We start from the raw sequence: 15,992 nt of genomic DNA, 5'->3' as shown, positions 1-15,992 counted from the left end.
TAGGGCATTGGTTGGAATTAAAGAAATAGGCCTGTTTAGGAAATGCAGATGGAGCCAGAGAGGTGTTGAAAATAAGAGACCAATTGGGAAAAGGAAAAGTGGCTTATGAGCACATGAAAAGATGCTCAACATCACTAGTCATTAGGGAAATACAAATCAAAACTACAATAAGATACCACCTTACACGCATTAGGATGGCTACTATTAAAAAAAATGGAAAACAATTAGTGTTGTCAAGGATGTGGAGAAATTGGAAACCTTGTGCATGGTTGTGGGACTGTACCATGGTATAGCTGCTGTGGAAAACAGTATGGAGATTTCTCAAAAAGTTAATCAAAGAATTACTGTATGACCCAGATACTCCATATTTGGTTATATACCCGAAAGAATTGAAAGCAGGATCTCAAAATGATATCTGTATATCTATGTTCAGAGCAGCATTATTTACACTAGTTATAAAGTAGAAGCAACCCAAGTGTCCATTGACCGATGAATGAATAAGCAAAATGTGGTATGTACATACAATAGAATATTATTTAGCCTTAAAAAAGAAGGAAATTCTGCAATATACTACATGGATGAATATTGAGGAAGGCTTCCCCGGTGGCACTAGTGATAAAGAACCCACCTGCCAATGCAGGTTCGATCCCTGGGTCAGGAAGATACAGTGGGGGCAGGAACGGCAACCCACTCCAGTATTCTTGCCTGGAGAATCCCATGGACACAGGAGCCTGGAGGGCAACAGTCCATAGGTATGCAGAGTCGAACACGACTGAAGCGACCTACCATATACTGAGTGAAATAAGCCAGTCCCCAAAGGAAAAATACTGTCTTATTCACTTATTTGAGGTACATAGAGTAGTTAAAATCATAAAGACAAAATACTGACTTGGCCAAAAAGTTCCTTTAGGTTTTTCTGTAAGATGTGATGGAAAACCTGGACGAACTTTCTGGCCAGCCCAACGGAATGGTGGTGGCTAGGGACAGGAGAAAGGGAGAATGGGGAGTTGGTGTTTGATAAGCGAAGATATTCAGTTTTACAAGATGAAAAATGTTATGGGGATGGTGCTGATGGCTGCCCAACAATGTGAATATATTTAACATACTGAACAACATATTTAATACTGGTTAAGGTAGTAAATTTTATGTTATGTGATCTTCAACACAATAAAAAAGAAAAAGTGGGTTATAACTGTTTTGGCAAGTGATTAAGAATGTAGAGGAAAGAGAAGAAAGTCAAAGGATCTTACTTATGAAGGAATGTCACCCTAGGAAAGTCCTTTCTTTAGTGTCCATGGACGGCAAGATAAATAATACGTTAAGTTTCATTCATCATCCAACAAAATCTCAGCACTGCCTTCCCTGAGGATGTTTAAAAGTTAAGAGACTGGACTGCAGAGTGGGTGGGATGGGGGGGCGGGCAGGGGCTGGGAGAAGGAGATGCAGGTGTTTTTAACAATTAAAGAAGTGGAAACAAAACCAAGTCAATCTAAGTGAGAGGAGAGCTGGGGGAAAAAATTCAAACCTTAAAGATACCAACATTATATGGCTCTGTGGAAAAGAAGCAGCAAAGAAAAGTGCTAGTGAAGGGACATTCAGAAAACAGGCAAAGAGAGAGGAGAATAGTGTAGAAGATATGGAGGGGAGGAGAAGAGTTCCAAAAAGGAGGACTTTGCAGTATCAAGAAAGGCCCTATAATGGGGGGTGGGTGGGGGTGGGTGGGGGTGGGTGGGCAGGGTCACTGAATCTGGATCTGGCAGTGTGCAGTGAGCAAAGGGTAGCCCCGCCAGGAGACAGGATTACCTACACAAGTGGTGCGTTTGTAGACTTCACACAGTTTGGATTGGACCAGACTGGGAGGTATGTCCTACACAAGCAGATTAACCTGGCGAATAAGATATACATACAGCTCTGGGTATTTTCAGCGATTATTGCGGACACTGCAGGAGGCGAGATGTTCTGTAAAACCGGTGAGGGCAAGAACTAAGGAAATGCACCTAGAGCTCCAGGAATAAGAATGAAATGAGTCTAAGATGAATGTGGGGTGTCGGCTAAAGGTTCCTTTACGAGCAGGATCCGATCGAGGGCACGGCAGTGAATGATCGCAGGATGGAGTACCTGCTTCTGGAAGCAACGGCTCACTAACTCAGAGAGGTGTCGAGGAGGTTGGTGTTTTCAATGCAAAGTCAGATTTCAGTTAGGAGAAGGGGTGTGAAGGTCTTAAGGATTTCTAGAGGTTGCTTTAGGGTAGAAAACACTGAGGGAGAAACAGCAGAAAACGCTGGGAGACAGCAACAGCAGGACTGGATTGAGGGAGGTGCCGACAGCTACCTGGAAAGAGGAGTGCAGGAAAGGATAGCTGCTTTATAAAGCACCTCCGCAGCCAGAGACTCATTCATCCTAGGGACAACCCGAGGACAGAGATAGGTATTACATTGCCAGCCTCTGGAAGTGAGGGGTGCTTTCACGTGATAAGGCGATCACGGCTCATAAAGCCTGTTCAGCCGCTGTTTGATTCCTCCAGTGACAAGGAGCACTCTACTTTGGGAAGTAGCACTTCTATTATAAAAATTTTTAAAAGCGAGTCGAAAAGAAGAAATGTGTAGACCTCCTTTGCGGGGAAAGCTCTGTCAATGACAGACATTTTGGGTAATTCACGGAATTGCACAGCCAGACGCGCCAGTCACATTTTTTTTTTCCATCTGTAAAACGAAGGGGGCAGATGATCTTTCTTTTCCCTTATCTAATAGCCTGTGAAATCATCCAGGCAACCAACTCCCATTTTTTCGGAATAAAAAACGAGGCCCTCGGAGATGCCTCGCTCTAAGTAATACAAGAAATCAGCGGAGGGACAGGCCAGACCCGACTCCTCCCGGGTCTATCGCGCGCCCTTCGCCGCTCCGCACCTTCCCGGCGGGACTGGGCCAGCGGGAGGCTGCAGGCCAGGCGGCCTAGCTGAAAGCGCCCTGGGGTTCGAGGCGGCTTCCCGGCAGCAGTCAGAGGAACGCCCCGAGGGGAGGGGGAAGAGTTAGGGCCTCCTTTCCCACACTTCGTTAGGACGCGGGCCGGGGCGGGACCGCGGCAGCCCTCCCTCGGGCCTGCGGCCAGCAGGGGGCGCGGGGCGGCTCCTCGGTCGGCCGCCCAGCGGGCGGGGGAACTGACTGTCCCGGGCGCACCGTCGGAGCTCGCGGGCACCGGGTCGCGGCGGCCGGGCCGGGTTGAGGGTTCAGGGGCAGCGCGCCGGGCGGGGCGGCGGGCGGCGGGGCGGGGAGGGGCGGCCGGGAGTCGGCGGGGCGGGGCGGGGCGGGGCGCGAAGGGGGCGGGGCCGCGAGCGGGGGGCGGCGGCGGCGGCGGTGGCGGCGGCAGCCGAGGAGGAGGAGGAGGAGGAGGAGGAGGAGGAGGAGAACATGGCGGCCGCGGAGAGCGGCTGAAATGCCTGTTCTTCAGGCCAGGAGAGCGGGAGTCTGACGCGATTCTCTAAGCCTTCTCCTTAGACGGCCGGACCGCGGCCTCCAGCGCCTCGGCCGCCCTGTTCCCTGTTGCTCCGTCCAGCGGAGCCTGTGTCGGGTCCGTTCTGCATCCCCCCTGAGGGGGGACCCCCTGGCTCCGGAGGAGGGGGCCGGAGAGCCGCGGCGGCGGCGGCGGCGGGCTCCCGGCCCGAGCAGCGTCGGAGGCCGCGGCGACGCCGCCACGGTCGCGGGCGAGCGCGGAGCCCGTCAGCGCGGCCCAGAGGCGGCGGCGGCGGCAGGTGAGTGGCGGGCGGCGGGCGCCGAGCCTCCCGGTGGGTGCAGCTGTCACGAGCCGCGCGGCCGCCGAGGCCCTAGGGGGCGGGAGCAGCTGGCGCCCCCTCCGCCCCCCGCTCTCCTTTCTCTCCGCCGTCCCCCCTCCCACTTTCCCCGAGTTCTCCCTCGGCCTCGCGCGGCTGGAGGGGGCGGAGGTCGCAGCTGTCACGGGCACCAGCTGGGGGCTGCGCCGCGGAGGGAAACTGCTGCAGCAGCGACTTTGGCTTGTCCGGGTTTCCCAGTTGCCCTAGTTAGCGCGGACCGGGCGAGCATCCGCGGAGGGTGCGCGAGGTTCGCGGCGGCCGGCCCGGCGTGGGGAGCGACGCCCCGAGCCCGCGGGCGCTCCCCGCCGCCGCCGCCGCCGAGAGGGGGAGCCGGAAGTCGGCGCGGGCGCCCCTCGGCCCGGGCGAGCGCGGTGACCTTGGCAAGCCGGTAACCTCTCCGAGTCTTCGCTTGCCGGGACTGCGAAATGGGGATGACCGTGGCGAGCCTTCCCGTAAGCCTCAGCCTTCGACGGCGCTTCTGTTTTACCCCCCGCGCACTTGCTTTCCCCGTCTCCAGACAGAGGGATTTCGAAGGCAGAAATGGGATGGATAAGAGATTCTTTTTTTCTGTTGTGTCTAGGGTTTGGTCCCCATCGTCGGATTCCGCTGAAAGGACGTAGGAAGTGGGGAGTGGGGCGGGGGGGGGGGGTGGCAAACACGTCGGCTGGACGACTGAGGGGTGGGATGGCTTAATGGTTAGCTCGACCGAACTCGAACCTTTCTCTAGTCGCTTGGAAGAGCAATGGGAGAAACCGGACACCAGGGTCCCCGCTCTTACTACCCAGCTATGTTTTTTTGGTTTGTTTGTTTTTAAAGCAGTCACTCCCATGGACTGTAGACACTGCCTCAGTTGACGGTGTTAGAGGGAGACGGAGGGTTTGACAATAAAGCCTGTGTGTGTGACAAGGACAGTCCGTGCTGCTGTGGCTGCAGAGTTTGGTGGCGAGGAAAACTTTAAGCTGGAGGATCTTTTAGCTTTTCAGACTTGACTCTCTTCGTTCACTGTAGGCGTTGAAGAGGCAGGTGTCCTTGTGGAGAAGGTGACTTTTAAATTTTTTTCTTTTTTTTTTGAGATGGTGAATTTTTAATGTCGAGTATGATGGTGGTGAATGAAGGGTTCTTGAGTGAATTGCAGTCCCGGCACCCTCTGTTGATGCCAAGAGTAATCTCTGTGGCGATGATTTGTGAGGGCTGAGGCTTACACTTCAGTGATTAAGAAATCTTCAAGTATCTGTAAAACATTGCTGCGGAGCAGCCTAGATTATACTCTACAGCTAAAGGGATGGATTTCAGGGGTTAAATTTGAGGTTTGTCTTCAATTCTGGAATTGGTTGAAGGTTAGTCTCAAAAAAAAAAAAAAAAAAGTTGGCCAAAGGGGCCTCTCAGCTTGTTTCACAGAAGCTGTGATGTAGTAGGAAGGGGGTCAGATTTCTTCATGTTGAGAATAATGTGAAAAGAAAGTATTTGCTTGGGTCTTTTGGCTCCTGAACTAGAAATAGTTTTGGGTTAAAGGTAGCAGTGGGATTTGATTTAGCTTAATAAATGGGCATTCCTTGAACTATTTGTTGTAAACTACATGCAACTGCAAATGTTTCTTTTATATCTCCTGTACTTTGTGGGTCTAATTTGGTTTTGTGAACTAGGTTTGGAAATGGTTTCCCTCTATTTCTTATTCAGAATTTATGCTTTGGAAACAATGGATCAAAAAGGAGGCCTGAATAGGGAATATATAGTTTGGAGAGAAAAAGCAGGGGTGCTGCTTATAAGAACAGGCGTTCCATTTGATTTTTGTAGACGTTTTGCACTGATGATTTATTTCATTTGGTTAACTCACGATGAAGTTTGGTTTTTAAGGTGCAAAATTTGAAATTTTATATAGTTTATAGTTAATCTTTTCATTTCTTTCTGACAAAATCTGTAAGATTGTATCTTTTAAATTGCTTTTTGTGTGGTTTAAACCAAGGGAGTATTTTAGATCTGCATTTTTGGGTAAGTGGTTTTATTGAAAAAAAGTGCTTGATGGGACTAATGGTGATTGTTCCATTTAAACTGGGATTATATAGACAATGCATTTTCCTCCCTCTTTCTGCCAACATTTGTTTTTCTTTCTCCTTCAATTCCAGGGTTTCATTTCTAGAAATCTGGGCTGGAAACAGAAGCAGCAGTTTGTATAATCCCAAGAACTTGCTTATGCCAGGAAGCTATAAGGGTAGCATGAAGTGGGTGTGGTACAAAGATACTGCCAATATTTAAGACAGTGTAACTGTTGAGGGAGTCTAGGGTCAAACTTTAATTTTTGTTGAATTTCCTGTTTTCTTTGTATGTGTTAATCTTTTGGTGGGCAGAGGATTGGGTTGCTCTGGTGCTGACTGGTACATATTGTGAAAGCACTCACAAATTTTCATGCTTTTCCTCTATAGGAAAGGGTGGTAAACACGCTTAAATAATTCAAAGATGTTCCCAGGATGGAATGTCCTCTTCATGTACTCTTGATCCTGCTAATCCACTGATCAGTCTTTATCAGGACTAAATGTTGAGTAAGTGATGAGGGTGGCGTAGAGGTGCTGAAAGCTGGAGAGGGGAAGAAAGGATACTGGACATTCTTTGAAAATCTTTTCTCTTTTGGACTATATATCACAGTATGATTTATAATTCTTTTTAAAGAACATCTCTGTTGTCATCAATTTCACATACCTTCTCCTAGATATTACCTTCATTCCTCACTTTAACTTGTCTTTATTGCCCTATCCCCCAGGGACTCCACATTGTTTGAATATGTTACATATCTTTTGGGGTTGGTTGGTCTTAAACCATATGGCCTAAAATAGCTTTCATTTTAGGGCAAGTATGGGAGGTCAACACAGGCACACACCACTGAATAGAATCTTCTAAGTCATGGGGTAGAGGAAATCCCAAGGTGCTCATTATTCCCTTGGCTGTGATTTTCACTTTCTATGTATGATAACTAGGGTTTCTTAGGGGGCCATCAACTGCTTTTCTTGCAGAGGTCTGAAAACATGTGGTGGCCTCCTTTTTACATTACCTCCAAGTATCGGTGCAAAAGAGTGTGGGACTGGGTGAAGTACGTGTGTTTCAGCAGTTGAATAGCCAGAGCACTGTATTTAGTTTGGGCTGCAGAACCATACAGATTTCTCCCCACCTCATATAGCTTTCCTAAAAGTTGGACAGACTAGGAAAGGACTTCTTTAGTGCTTTTCTCCCAGGTTAACCAGTAGCTTAGCTCTTGGCTGTTGGTCAGTAAGGATGGGCCATGTGGTCTCTGACCTTTTTTCTTAACATCGGAGATGAGGTCTAGTCAATTCAAACCTTCCTTTCTCTCTTTTTTGTTTTAGTCAGATTTTGTGCCTCTCAACATATGGGGTCAGAGGTCATAAAATAGCCTAGTAGCAACTGTGTGCCATTCTTGGTTGCTTAGTTTAAGGAAGAGGTGCAGATTTTTTTCCTTTAATTCTAGGTGATGTTTTGTGGGTGCACCATATTTGGATTAATGTACCAATGATTATTTTTTATTTCTGCAAGATACTTGGTTGAAAAAGAAGAATTATTACAAAACACTGATTCCAACATTTAAGTCCAGTTCTTGAAATGCAAGTAGAGTGGGTTGTTCTATCTGTGTGTCCTCCTCCATTTCCCCATCTGCAACACAGTACTGCTGAGGCTCCTTGAAATGACAGACTTTTAGAAAAGCTTAGTATAGTTGTCATACTTAGAAGGTGAAGCTGCAATCACTGGAGGAGTTGTAGAAGACTTCAGATTAATCAGTCTAGTCACCCTCATCTTAGATATGGTTGATCTAGTCTCTCCCCAGTCTTTCCAGGTGGCTCTGAATGGTAAAGAATCTGCCTGCAATGCAGGAGACACCAATTCAATCCCAGGGTTGGGAAGATCCCGTAGAGAAGGAAATAGCAACCCACTCCAGTATTCCTGCCTTGGGAAACCCCATGGACAGAGGAACCTGGAGGACTACAGTTCATGGGGTCGTAAAGAGTCAGACACGACTCAGTGACTAAACAGCAGTCTCTCCCCATGGATATGTTTCAGTGTGGAGGGTGGGGAATTTGGGCTTTATTGTTAAGTACTGGACCTGCACATCAGGAAAGCACAGGCCAGATCAGTAACACTAGGTGCCAGTACAGAGGTGAAATACACCTATTAACAGGACCAGAATTCTAATAACACTGAATTATCCGATGTTTCCAGAATGGTGCTTCATTTTTGCCTTGTAATTTTGCCTGGCTTGTAACTTTGAGGCAATTTTTAAGCTGCTTTTGTGAATGAATGTTTGACTTCAGACAGGGGATGATGTCCTGGCTCTTCTACTTAGTGGATGTAACCTTGCACTAGTTATTTAACCACTGTAAACCTCAGATTTTCATGCTTAAAATTGGAATAATGTACTTAAGCTCATATTATTGTGATCTTTAAATTAACTTATGTTAAATAAGAAGATAACATTGGAATGTACTAAGACTTTATTCTACATTCCATATCCTAAACACATCACTATCCAATCCATCATCAGATTATTTGATTCTTTTCTTTACAATTTCTTGGATTTCTCTGTTTATTTCTGCCTATACAGTCTGGTCTGTCATTTTGTATATAGAGTAATTAGCGTCGCATAAACTCTGTGGGCCTTTATCATTAAAGGAATTTCTTCATCGTTAAATCAGCACATTGGTTTGAGTTCACATTTCTTGTGCTGAATTGAAATTCTGTGATTTGTAGGTTTATAGCTGTTTGCCTGCATGCGTTTGCCTGACTGATTCATCCTACGTATAAATGATGAAAAAATTATTTTCTGAAATATTTTTTGATATTATTTTTAATGGACACTCTGTGGACAGATTTATCAAATGTAAATCATTTAAACTGTTCTTGTATTTCTCATTCCAGTAAATTTATTGCAGATGGTGTATGCAGAAATGCTGTGTAAACTGTAAAGTGCTGTACAAGAAAGTATTATAATCGCTTGTAGATATCTTGCTGCTTTGATTTTACATGTTTCGTTTCTTTATTTAAAGTGTTTCCTTTATCTTTATCTTTTGATCTTCAAAAACAGTCAAAGCCGGTATGTTCTCTCGAAAGCTTGATTTTTATCACACTCCTTTAGCATCAATTACTCAGTTTGTTCTATAAATAAATTCCTTTCTTCCTTTCCTCCTTTATTTATTTATTTTTTTGAAAAAGTTTCTCTTATTAGTGTATGTTGAATGGGTTTTCCTAATTAGATTAGAAAATCCTTGAGATAGCATGAACCACGAGATTTAGAGCAAAGAGGCTTTAATGGTAATTTGGAATAACCTTGTTAATAATATTATAGATGAGAAGACAAAGGCCAGACAAATATGTTAATTTTCATGGGTAATATAATGTCTTTACCTGGGCAGGAACCCAGGTATTCGGCTCCCAGTCTTCTTAATGAGAGTTACCCTTTGTGTTTAAAGTTATTACAAAGAGATTTAAAATTTTAAGAATTTTAGTAAGATTTTGAATAATGTGTAAGCTAGGAAGAAAGGAATATTTTTGTTTTTTGGCCAAAAGTTGGCTATCAGATATTATAATAAGGTATTAATCAGAAATTAATTCAGGCTGCGCTCTCAAAAAGCACAGAAGTGCCTGGAGAGAAATACATGCTTTTCTTGTATGGCCCTCATCCTTTAAAGCCAGTAAATATTTATTGAGGACTGTCTCTGAGACACATTGAGACACACTGTACCCAGGTATCATGGATGCTCTGCATGTTACATTTTATAAGGAAGGTTAAGTGGCTGTTATAAGATTGCACAGCTTGTAGGTATTAGGGCTGACATTTGAGTCCAGGTCTTCAGACCTGAAATCTCCAACATACCTCTAAATTGGCTTCTCTCCAGGCGTGTTAGCCACATTTGCCCACATTGTATCCCTCTGTTCTCGTCTGGACTCCTTTCTGTTGTCTCCCTGTGCAGTAGAGACAGCTGTAGTCTCCATTGCTTTCTGATGACCCAGGAGCCATGAAGTAGTTACTTAATGAAAGTATCACTTTAAGATTTTCATGCTGTTTCTGATCTCACCTTTGTACTTAGTAATGTTGATTCTTTGGTGCTTCTGGTCTAGGTAAGCTTATCTTTGAATAGTTGGTTTGGAGTCTTAGCAATACAGTTCTGCCTCTCAAGTTTTGTTAGTATTTGAATAGCTAGAGCTTAGGGTATTTTTTTCATTTGAAATAAATTGCTTGGTCATTCTCTGTGTTTCCACGTGTATTTTGAATGGTTGGTCTTAATCTGATAGCTTTAATATATTGCATTGTTAGTTTGCCTATATGGTTAAAATATTTACTTATTTTTATTATCAAGCACAGACTCAATTGTTTAACAGTAGATATTCTGTTGTGAGTGTGTTTGTATATATACAGATAATCACACCATATTTGACCAAATAGTTGAAGGATGAAGTGTCCTTGCCTTTGAAAATACCTGTATGTGTAATACTGGCTTTACTGTGCTGAGTTTGTTTGGAGGAAGCTAGGGAAAAGATACTCGTTCTGTAGAGTCTTAAGTCCTACCTCCCTCTCCATTCCAGATGGTACAGGAAATCTGTTTTAGAATTTCTAAGGGTGTACTCAATCATTCATTCAAGACATAGTTATAAGAGTACTTACTTTGTTCAAGGTGCTGTGTTGTGAAAACATAGAGAAGTTAAATGATAAGATACAGATCCTGTTTTTACAGAGATTATGACCTAAGAGAGGTGATAAGATGACACACAAATACCTGTAGTACTAATTAAATGTGATGAGTGCGATGAGAGAGGTACTGAAATAGTATACTTTGAGGAATCTGGAGAGCAAGCAATTATTTTCATTTAAGAGAGATCAGAGCAAGTTTCGTGGAGGGCTTGTTGTTGGACAGGAACATTGAAGGCAGGGGATGATTTCTGTGTGAGTGAGGAGGAGAGCAGTATATTCAGGAAGATTAAATAGCAAAGATGAAAGGACAGAAAAGCTTGGGGTTATTTTGGGAGTAATGAAGGGGGAAAGTGTAAGCAGGAAGGTGGCACCAGCTGAAGTGGAAGAAGGAACCAGATGTTCTAGGTGCAGTTGTAAGACATTAAAGGATTTTAATGGAGGGAGGTGGTGAGGAACAGTGAAATTTGTAGATCTGGAAGAAAATGAAAAGTGCCAGTTTTCCAAATCTACGTGGATCTTTTTTTGGCAGGTTTTACACCCCAAATTTTATATTTTCATAGTTTTTGAAATGATTCCATATGTAAGGCTTACCACACTGGGAACTTACTCATTTTTATGTATATTTGAGAACAGACTTTTTTTTCCCTTTTCTTGGTAGAAGTTAGTACAAAATCTTTTTCGTTGGCTTGTGCTTTTTTTTTTTTTCCAGTAGCTATTTCTTTAAACAGTGTGTTATCATTTGGCATTCTTAAGATGATGCAGCAGACTTGTTTTTGAAGTGTAAAAATGTCATCTCCTTATGTAAATATATGTCACTGTATAAGTTAGGTTGGTCATGCAAGTTGAAAGCCCCTGGCTCTCAATATAGTTCATGATTTATTTTACTGATTTATTTATGCCCTGCCATGTTCCAGAAAGGATTTAAGGCAGGATATGTCATGAAAAGTCTTGGACCTTGTTCGAGCCCTGTCTATTATTTGACTGAATCGCTAGCCAACATTACACTGAAGGAACAGTGTTGAAGACAACTGGTGTCACAGAATGTGCTGCAGTTGTGTCTTTTGCCAACTGGTAGTGATTCAGAGATGGATACAAGATAATTAGACTACCTTTAAGGATAAGTCCTTTGAACTTTGAGAGCATGTAAGGAAAATTGGTTGAAAGGGACTCATGGAGGGCTTTGACCCTTGGGAGCCCAGGCACATTTAGAGCAGTGGCCTCTACAGTAGGGTTTATATAGAATTATCTGGGAAATGGGAGAAATACTAGAAGTCTGTTTGAAAGATTCTTTATTTTCAGTCAGCTGTGATGTTTTTTAGTTCATAGGAGCCTGGGTAATTAGATTTTTAGATTTAAATAGTAGACTCTTAACATGTATTGTTGCAATAGGAAGTCACCATGCAGATCTTTTATAAAATATTTCATCCAGTTTAACTGGTCATCTTGAGGCAAAGGACTTAAGCATTGTCTAATCTGAAGATGACTTACTAATTTCTCTTTCACAAAAACACAATTTCAGATACAAATGTCTGAAATTTACTGACATTTTCCTCTCACAGGTGTCTGTGAATTATATACTACCTAGCTGATATTTATGAAAATTAACACACTTAATCTGTCACTTTAGGATGATTGGTAAATTCATAACAGTGACCCAAAAAGTAACTACCTTTCAAGGTGAAATCCAGTGTTATGAAGAGAGATTATTTGGAATGGATATTTGGATATTTCCATTTCCAAACATCCAAAATGGATATTTGGAATTATTTCCATCATTATTGGATTTAATTGCTGAAGATGATATGATCTTAAAACTTTAAGAATATTTTTATATGTACACTTAAACTTGAAAACAGAATTTTCTGACCTGTATAAAAATCTAGTAAAAACTGAGAATATATTAATTAAAAAGGCATTACCATCTGATTAGTTAGCAAGAACAACTGATTGTCATCAGGAAATATGGAAATGCACTATCTGAATTTTAGCAAAGACTTTTGCATAAATGGTGAACAGGATTGAAGATTGAATATCATGTGGTGGTTTACTCAGTGCAGCAAGTGTGATGCAGTTCTTCCCTTTGTCTTACTCGTCTTTGTGAAGTATGTTTTTGGGCTATGATTACCATTAAAACCAAATAAAACAATTACCTATTATGATAATGAACTGAATTTAGAACCAGACTTTTAAGTTGCTATATTACAAAATGTGAAAGCAAAATTAAAAAGTAATTTAGTGTTCATTATGTTATTCCTCATATGGGCTGCTCTCTTATTGGACTTCCTTTGTGGTTCAACAGGTAAAGAATCTGCCTGCAGTGTGGGAGATCTGATTTCAGTTCCTGGGTTGGGAAGATCCCCTGGAAAAGGGAAAGGCTACCCACTCCAGTATTCTGGCCTGGAGAATTCCATGAACTGTATAGTCCATGGAGTCATAGAGTGGGACACGATTGAGCGACTTTGACTTTTCACATGTTTTTCTTAACAAAAATGGTGGTAGTGTTAATAATATTTGTTAGGGATAGCACAAGCTGTGTCATCAATAGGTAAATGTTTAAAAATGGTAAATTATATTATAATCATCATTCTTTTATATTCCCATTTTTATGTATGCTTTATAAAGCACATAATTTATTGGTCTAGTGGACAATGTATATAAATTATAAATAATTTATATATATATATATGGCTTCTCATTCAAAACCTTTTTAACTGTGGGATATATGGTAAAAATACTTACCACAGTTATATAGGAGGGGTTCTTTTTTTTTTCCTTTGTAGTATAAGTACTGATTACTCAGGCCTTGTAAATCAGTAAAGGAGGATAACGTTCTTCCTAAGACTCCCAACTCCACCACCAGCATCCAAAGCTGAAACTCTACTTAAACTGTTTCTTGAAAAATTACACGTGAACAGTGAAACATTATTATCATATGCTGTACTAGTACTTCACATAAGTATATTCTAAATAATCCCACTGCCATGTATTTTGTGCATTCGATGATCTACCTAATCAAAATGTATTCATACATGCATTTTATCTTACATAATATGTACTATGTATGAAAGTGAAAGTCAAAATCGCTCAGTCCTGTCCGACTCTTTGCGACCCCATGGACTTTACAGTCCGTGGAATTCTCCAGGCCAGAATACTGGAGTGGGTAGCCTTTCCATTCTTCAGGGGATCTTCCCAACTCAGGGATCGAACCCAGGTCTCCCGCATTGCAGGCGGATTCTTTACCAGCTGAGCCACAAGGGAAGCCCTAATCATACATTATCTGCCCCATGCTTATAAGCACATCCATTAAACTAAAAGTGTTGCATAACTTGTAAAATGATTTACCATACATACCATTTTTTTTAATAGTGTTTTTAAGTTACATTTATTACATTTTTGTATATCTCTTTGGGGACCTTATTATTGCTGTAATTTATTTTGGCATACATAGTATTTTTTGTCACTAAATATCTATTGTACAACATATGTAATTAATATTACATAGGACACACTATTAATTATACATGCCCTATTAAGTCAGATCATTTTTAGTCAATATGCTTATTATAATAGATAATTCTTAATCACCAATTTTAGGAAGAGTTCTTAAGAACCATTGGAATTCATGGACTAAGAGTCTTTAGATAGGCTTTGGGTGAGTGGTGTCTGTGAACATTCTGAAATTATGTATATGCAAAATTCTGAGTCTTTCTCTGGAGAGAAATTCATCAGATCCCAAAAGGGTCCGTGACCTCCCCAAAGGTTAAGAACCTCTTTTGTTAAGGATTGGGACCTCAATAACTCCATTCATCCAGTCTTAGCCTTTTGCCAAGTTTAATGGATATATCTGATGTCATTACTCAGGCCCGCAGTATGACTGGATTTGCAGTCTGTTTTTCCATTTTGCAATAGATGTGATTGCAGTGCCTTTGGCCTTTACAGATGTTTGAGCTCCTATCTGTTTGTTGTACAACTACCTGGCCTTTATCACTTAGCGGCTTTTAGATATCATTTCCCACTTTTTTCCTCAAAATCCCAGTGAAAAAGAGTGGATCTTATGTATGATTGTGGAGATGGCAATGCATGAATGTATAGAAGAGCCCAGTATCAATTCATGTATAGGGACACCCTGCTGGGTAGGCTGGACTTTGCAGTTGCTGTGGTTTTTAACCTCTTTGTAGCATCTGAATCTCAGCTCTTCAGAGTCCTTAAGGTTTGATTTGACATATGCTAAAAACACTTTCCAAGTCCTATCAGCTCTTTAGATCTGTTCCTTTTTTCCTCACTGTCGTCATTCTAATCTAGGCCTGATATTTGTGAAAGTACCCCAGAATGGTCTCACTGTCCCCTGTGAGTTGCTTCTTCAGTCTGTCCTAAATTTTGTTTTGGAGCAATCATCCTAATTTTTATTTTCATTGCATTACTTTGTTTAAACCCTTCAATGGCTCCTCATTACTGTCAAGATAAAGTTCCTTAGTCTGGCATTTAAAGCTTTCCAGTGTCTGGCACCAACTTGCTTTTCTGGTCTCATTTCCCACTAGTCTCCCCTAATGAACTGCTCAAAGTAAAATCGTCAGCACACTGTCCCTTATACATCCCTTGGGCTTCTCTGTTTGCCACCCTTTATTTTTCCTTTCCCTGGAATGTTCTCCCTTATCCTGTGAAATTCTGCATATTCTTTAAAGCTCAGCTCAGTTTTCAAGTTGCTTGTTAAGTGTTCAGACTGTAAAATTTGAAAATAATCCCTTCCTTCAAAGAGCTCTTTTAATATTTATTTTCTTTATTATTAACTTGACACTTTATACTGCATTTATACTCTGGAGTTTTTTTGTTTTCATGCGTCCTGTCTCCCAAATTAGGGTATGAGAATGGCAAAGGGGATCATGTTTTATATTCTGTCCTCTGCAGTGTCTTGTACTTGTAGATATTAAAATATTTGACAAATTACATTGATTAAATCATGATAGTACTTACTAAGTACTTATTAATGTACTTAGAGAAATAGGCCTGTTTTGTATGTGTGCCCTTGTAGCTCAGTCAGTAAAGAATCTGCCTGCAGTACAGGAAACCTGGGTTCGATCCCTGGGTTGGGAAGATCCCCTGGAGAAGGAAATGGCAACCCACTCCAGCATCCTTGCCTGGAAAATCTCATGGACAGAGGAGCCTGGTGGGCTGCAGTCCATGGGGTCGCAAAGAGTCGGGCATGACTGAGTGACTAACACTGGAATACTCATACAACATATCTAGGAATCCTCTTTACTGGTTTGAGGGTATTTGGGAAATTGAATTGGAAATCACATATTGCTCAGAGGGCTTGTAAGTCCTATAGCGCAAGAAGTCGCTGTCAAGGGCTGTGTTCAGAAGTCTGGGGGTCCTGTAGTTAAAATAATGAAGTACAATGTTTGGTGCAATATCTGAACATGGAATCTCTTTGGTTACTATGCCTTTGGCACCGAAGTGACCCATGTCACTTCCTCTTAT

General features: G+C 42.2%; 1 protein-coding gene across 10 annotated transcripts in view; it reads left to right on the top strand.

Annotated features, from left to right (window-relative positions):
- The first annotated feature begins 3,412 nt into the window (after positions 1 to 3,412).
- NCOA1 (nuclear receptor coactivator 1) overlaps positions 3,413 to 15,992 on the top strand; it is a 203,635-nt gene continuing 191,055 nt past the window's right edge. For 9 of the 10 annotated variants that reach the window (XM_043469211.1, XM_043469212.1, XM_043469219.1 and 6 more), the window contains exon 1: positions 3,413 to 3,748. The gene's annotated coding sequence lies outside the window, so the exon portion shown is untranslated. Of the gene's footprint in view, positions 3,749 to 4,156; positions 4,279 to 15,992 lie in introns of those variants that run through there. The other variant, XM_043469215.1, reaches the window with a different exon arrangement.

This window comes from Cervus canadensis, chromosome 5 (assembly GCF_019320065.1).
Source record: "Cervus canadensis isolate Bull #8, Minnesota chromosome 5, ASM1932006v1, whole genome shotgun sequence".
NCBI lineage: Eukaryota > Metazoa > Chordata > Mammalia > Artiodactyla > Cervidae > Cervus > Cervus canadensis.
Note: the sequence above shows the minus strand (reverse complement) of the source record. Positions and strands in the feature narration are given on the sequence as shown.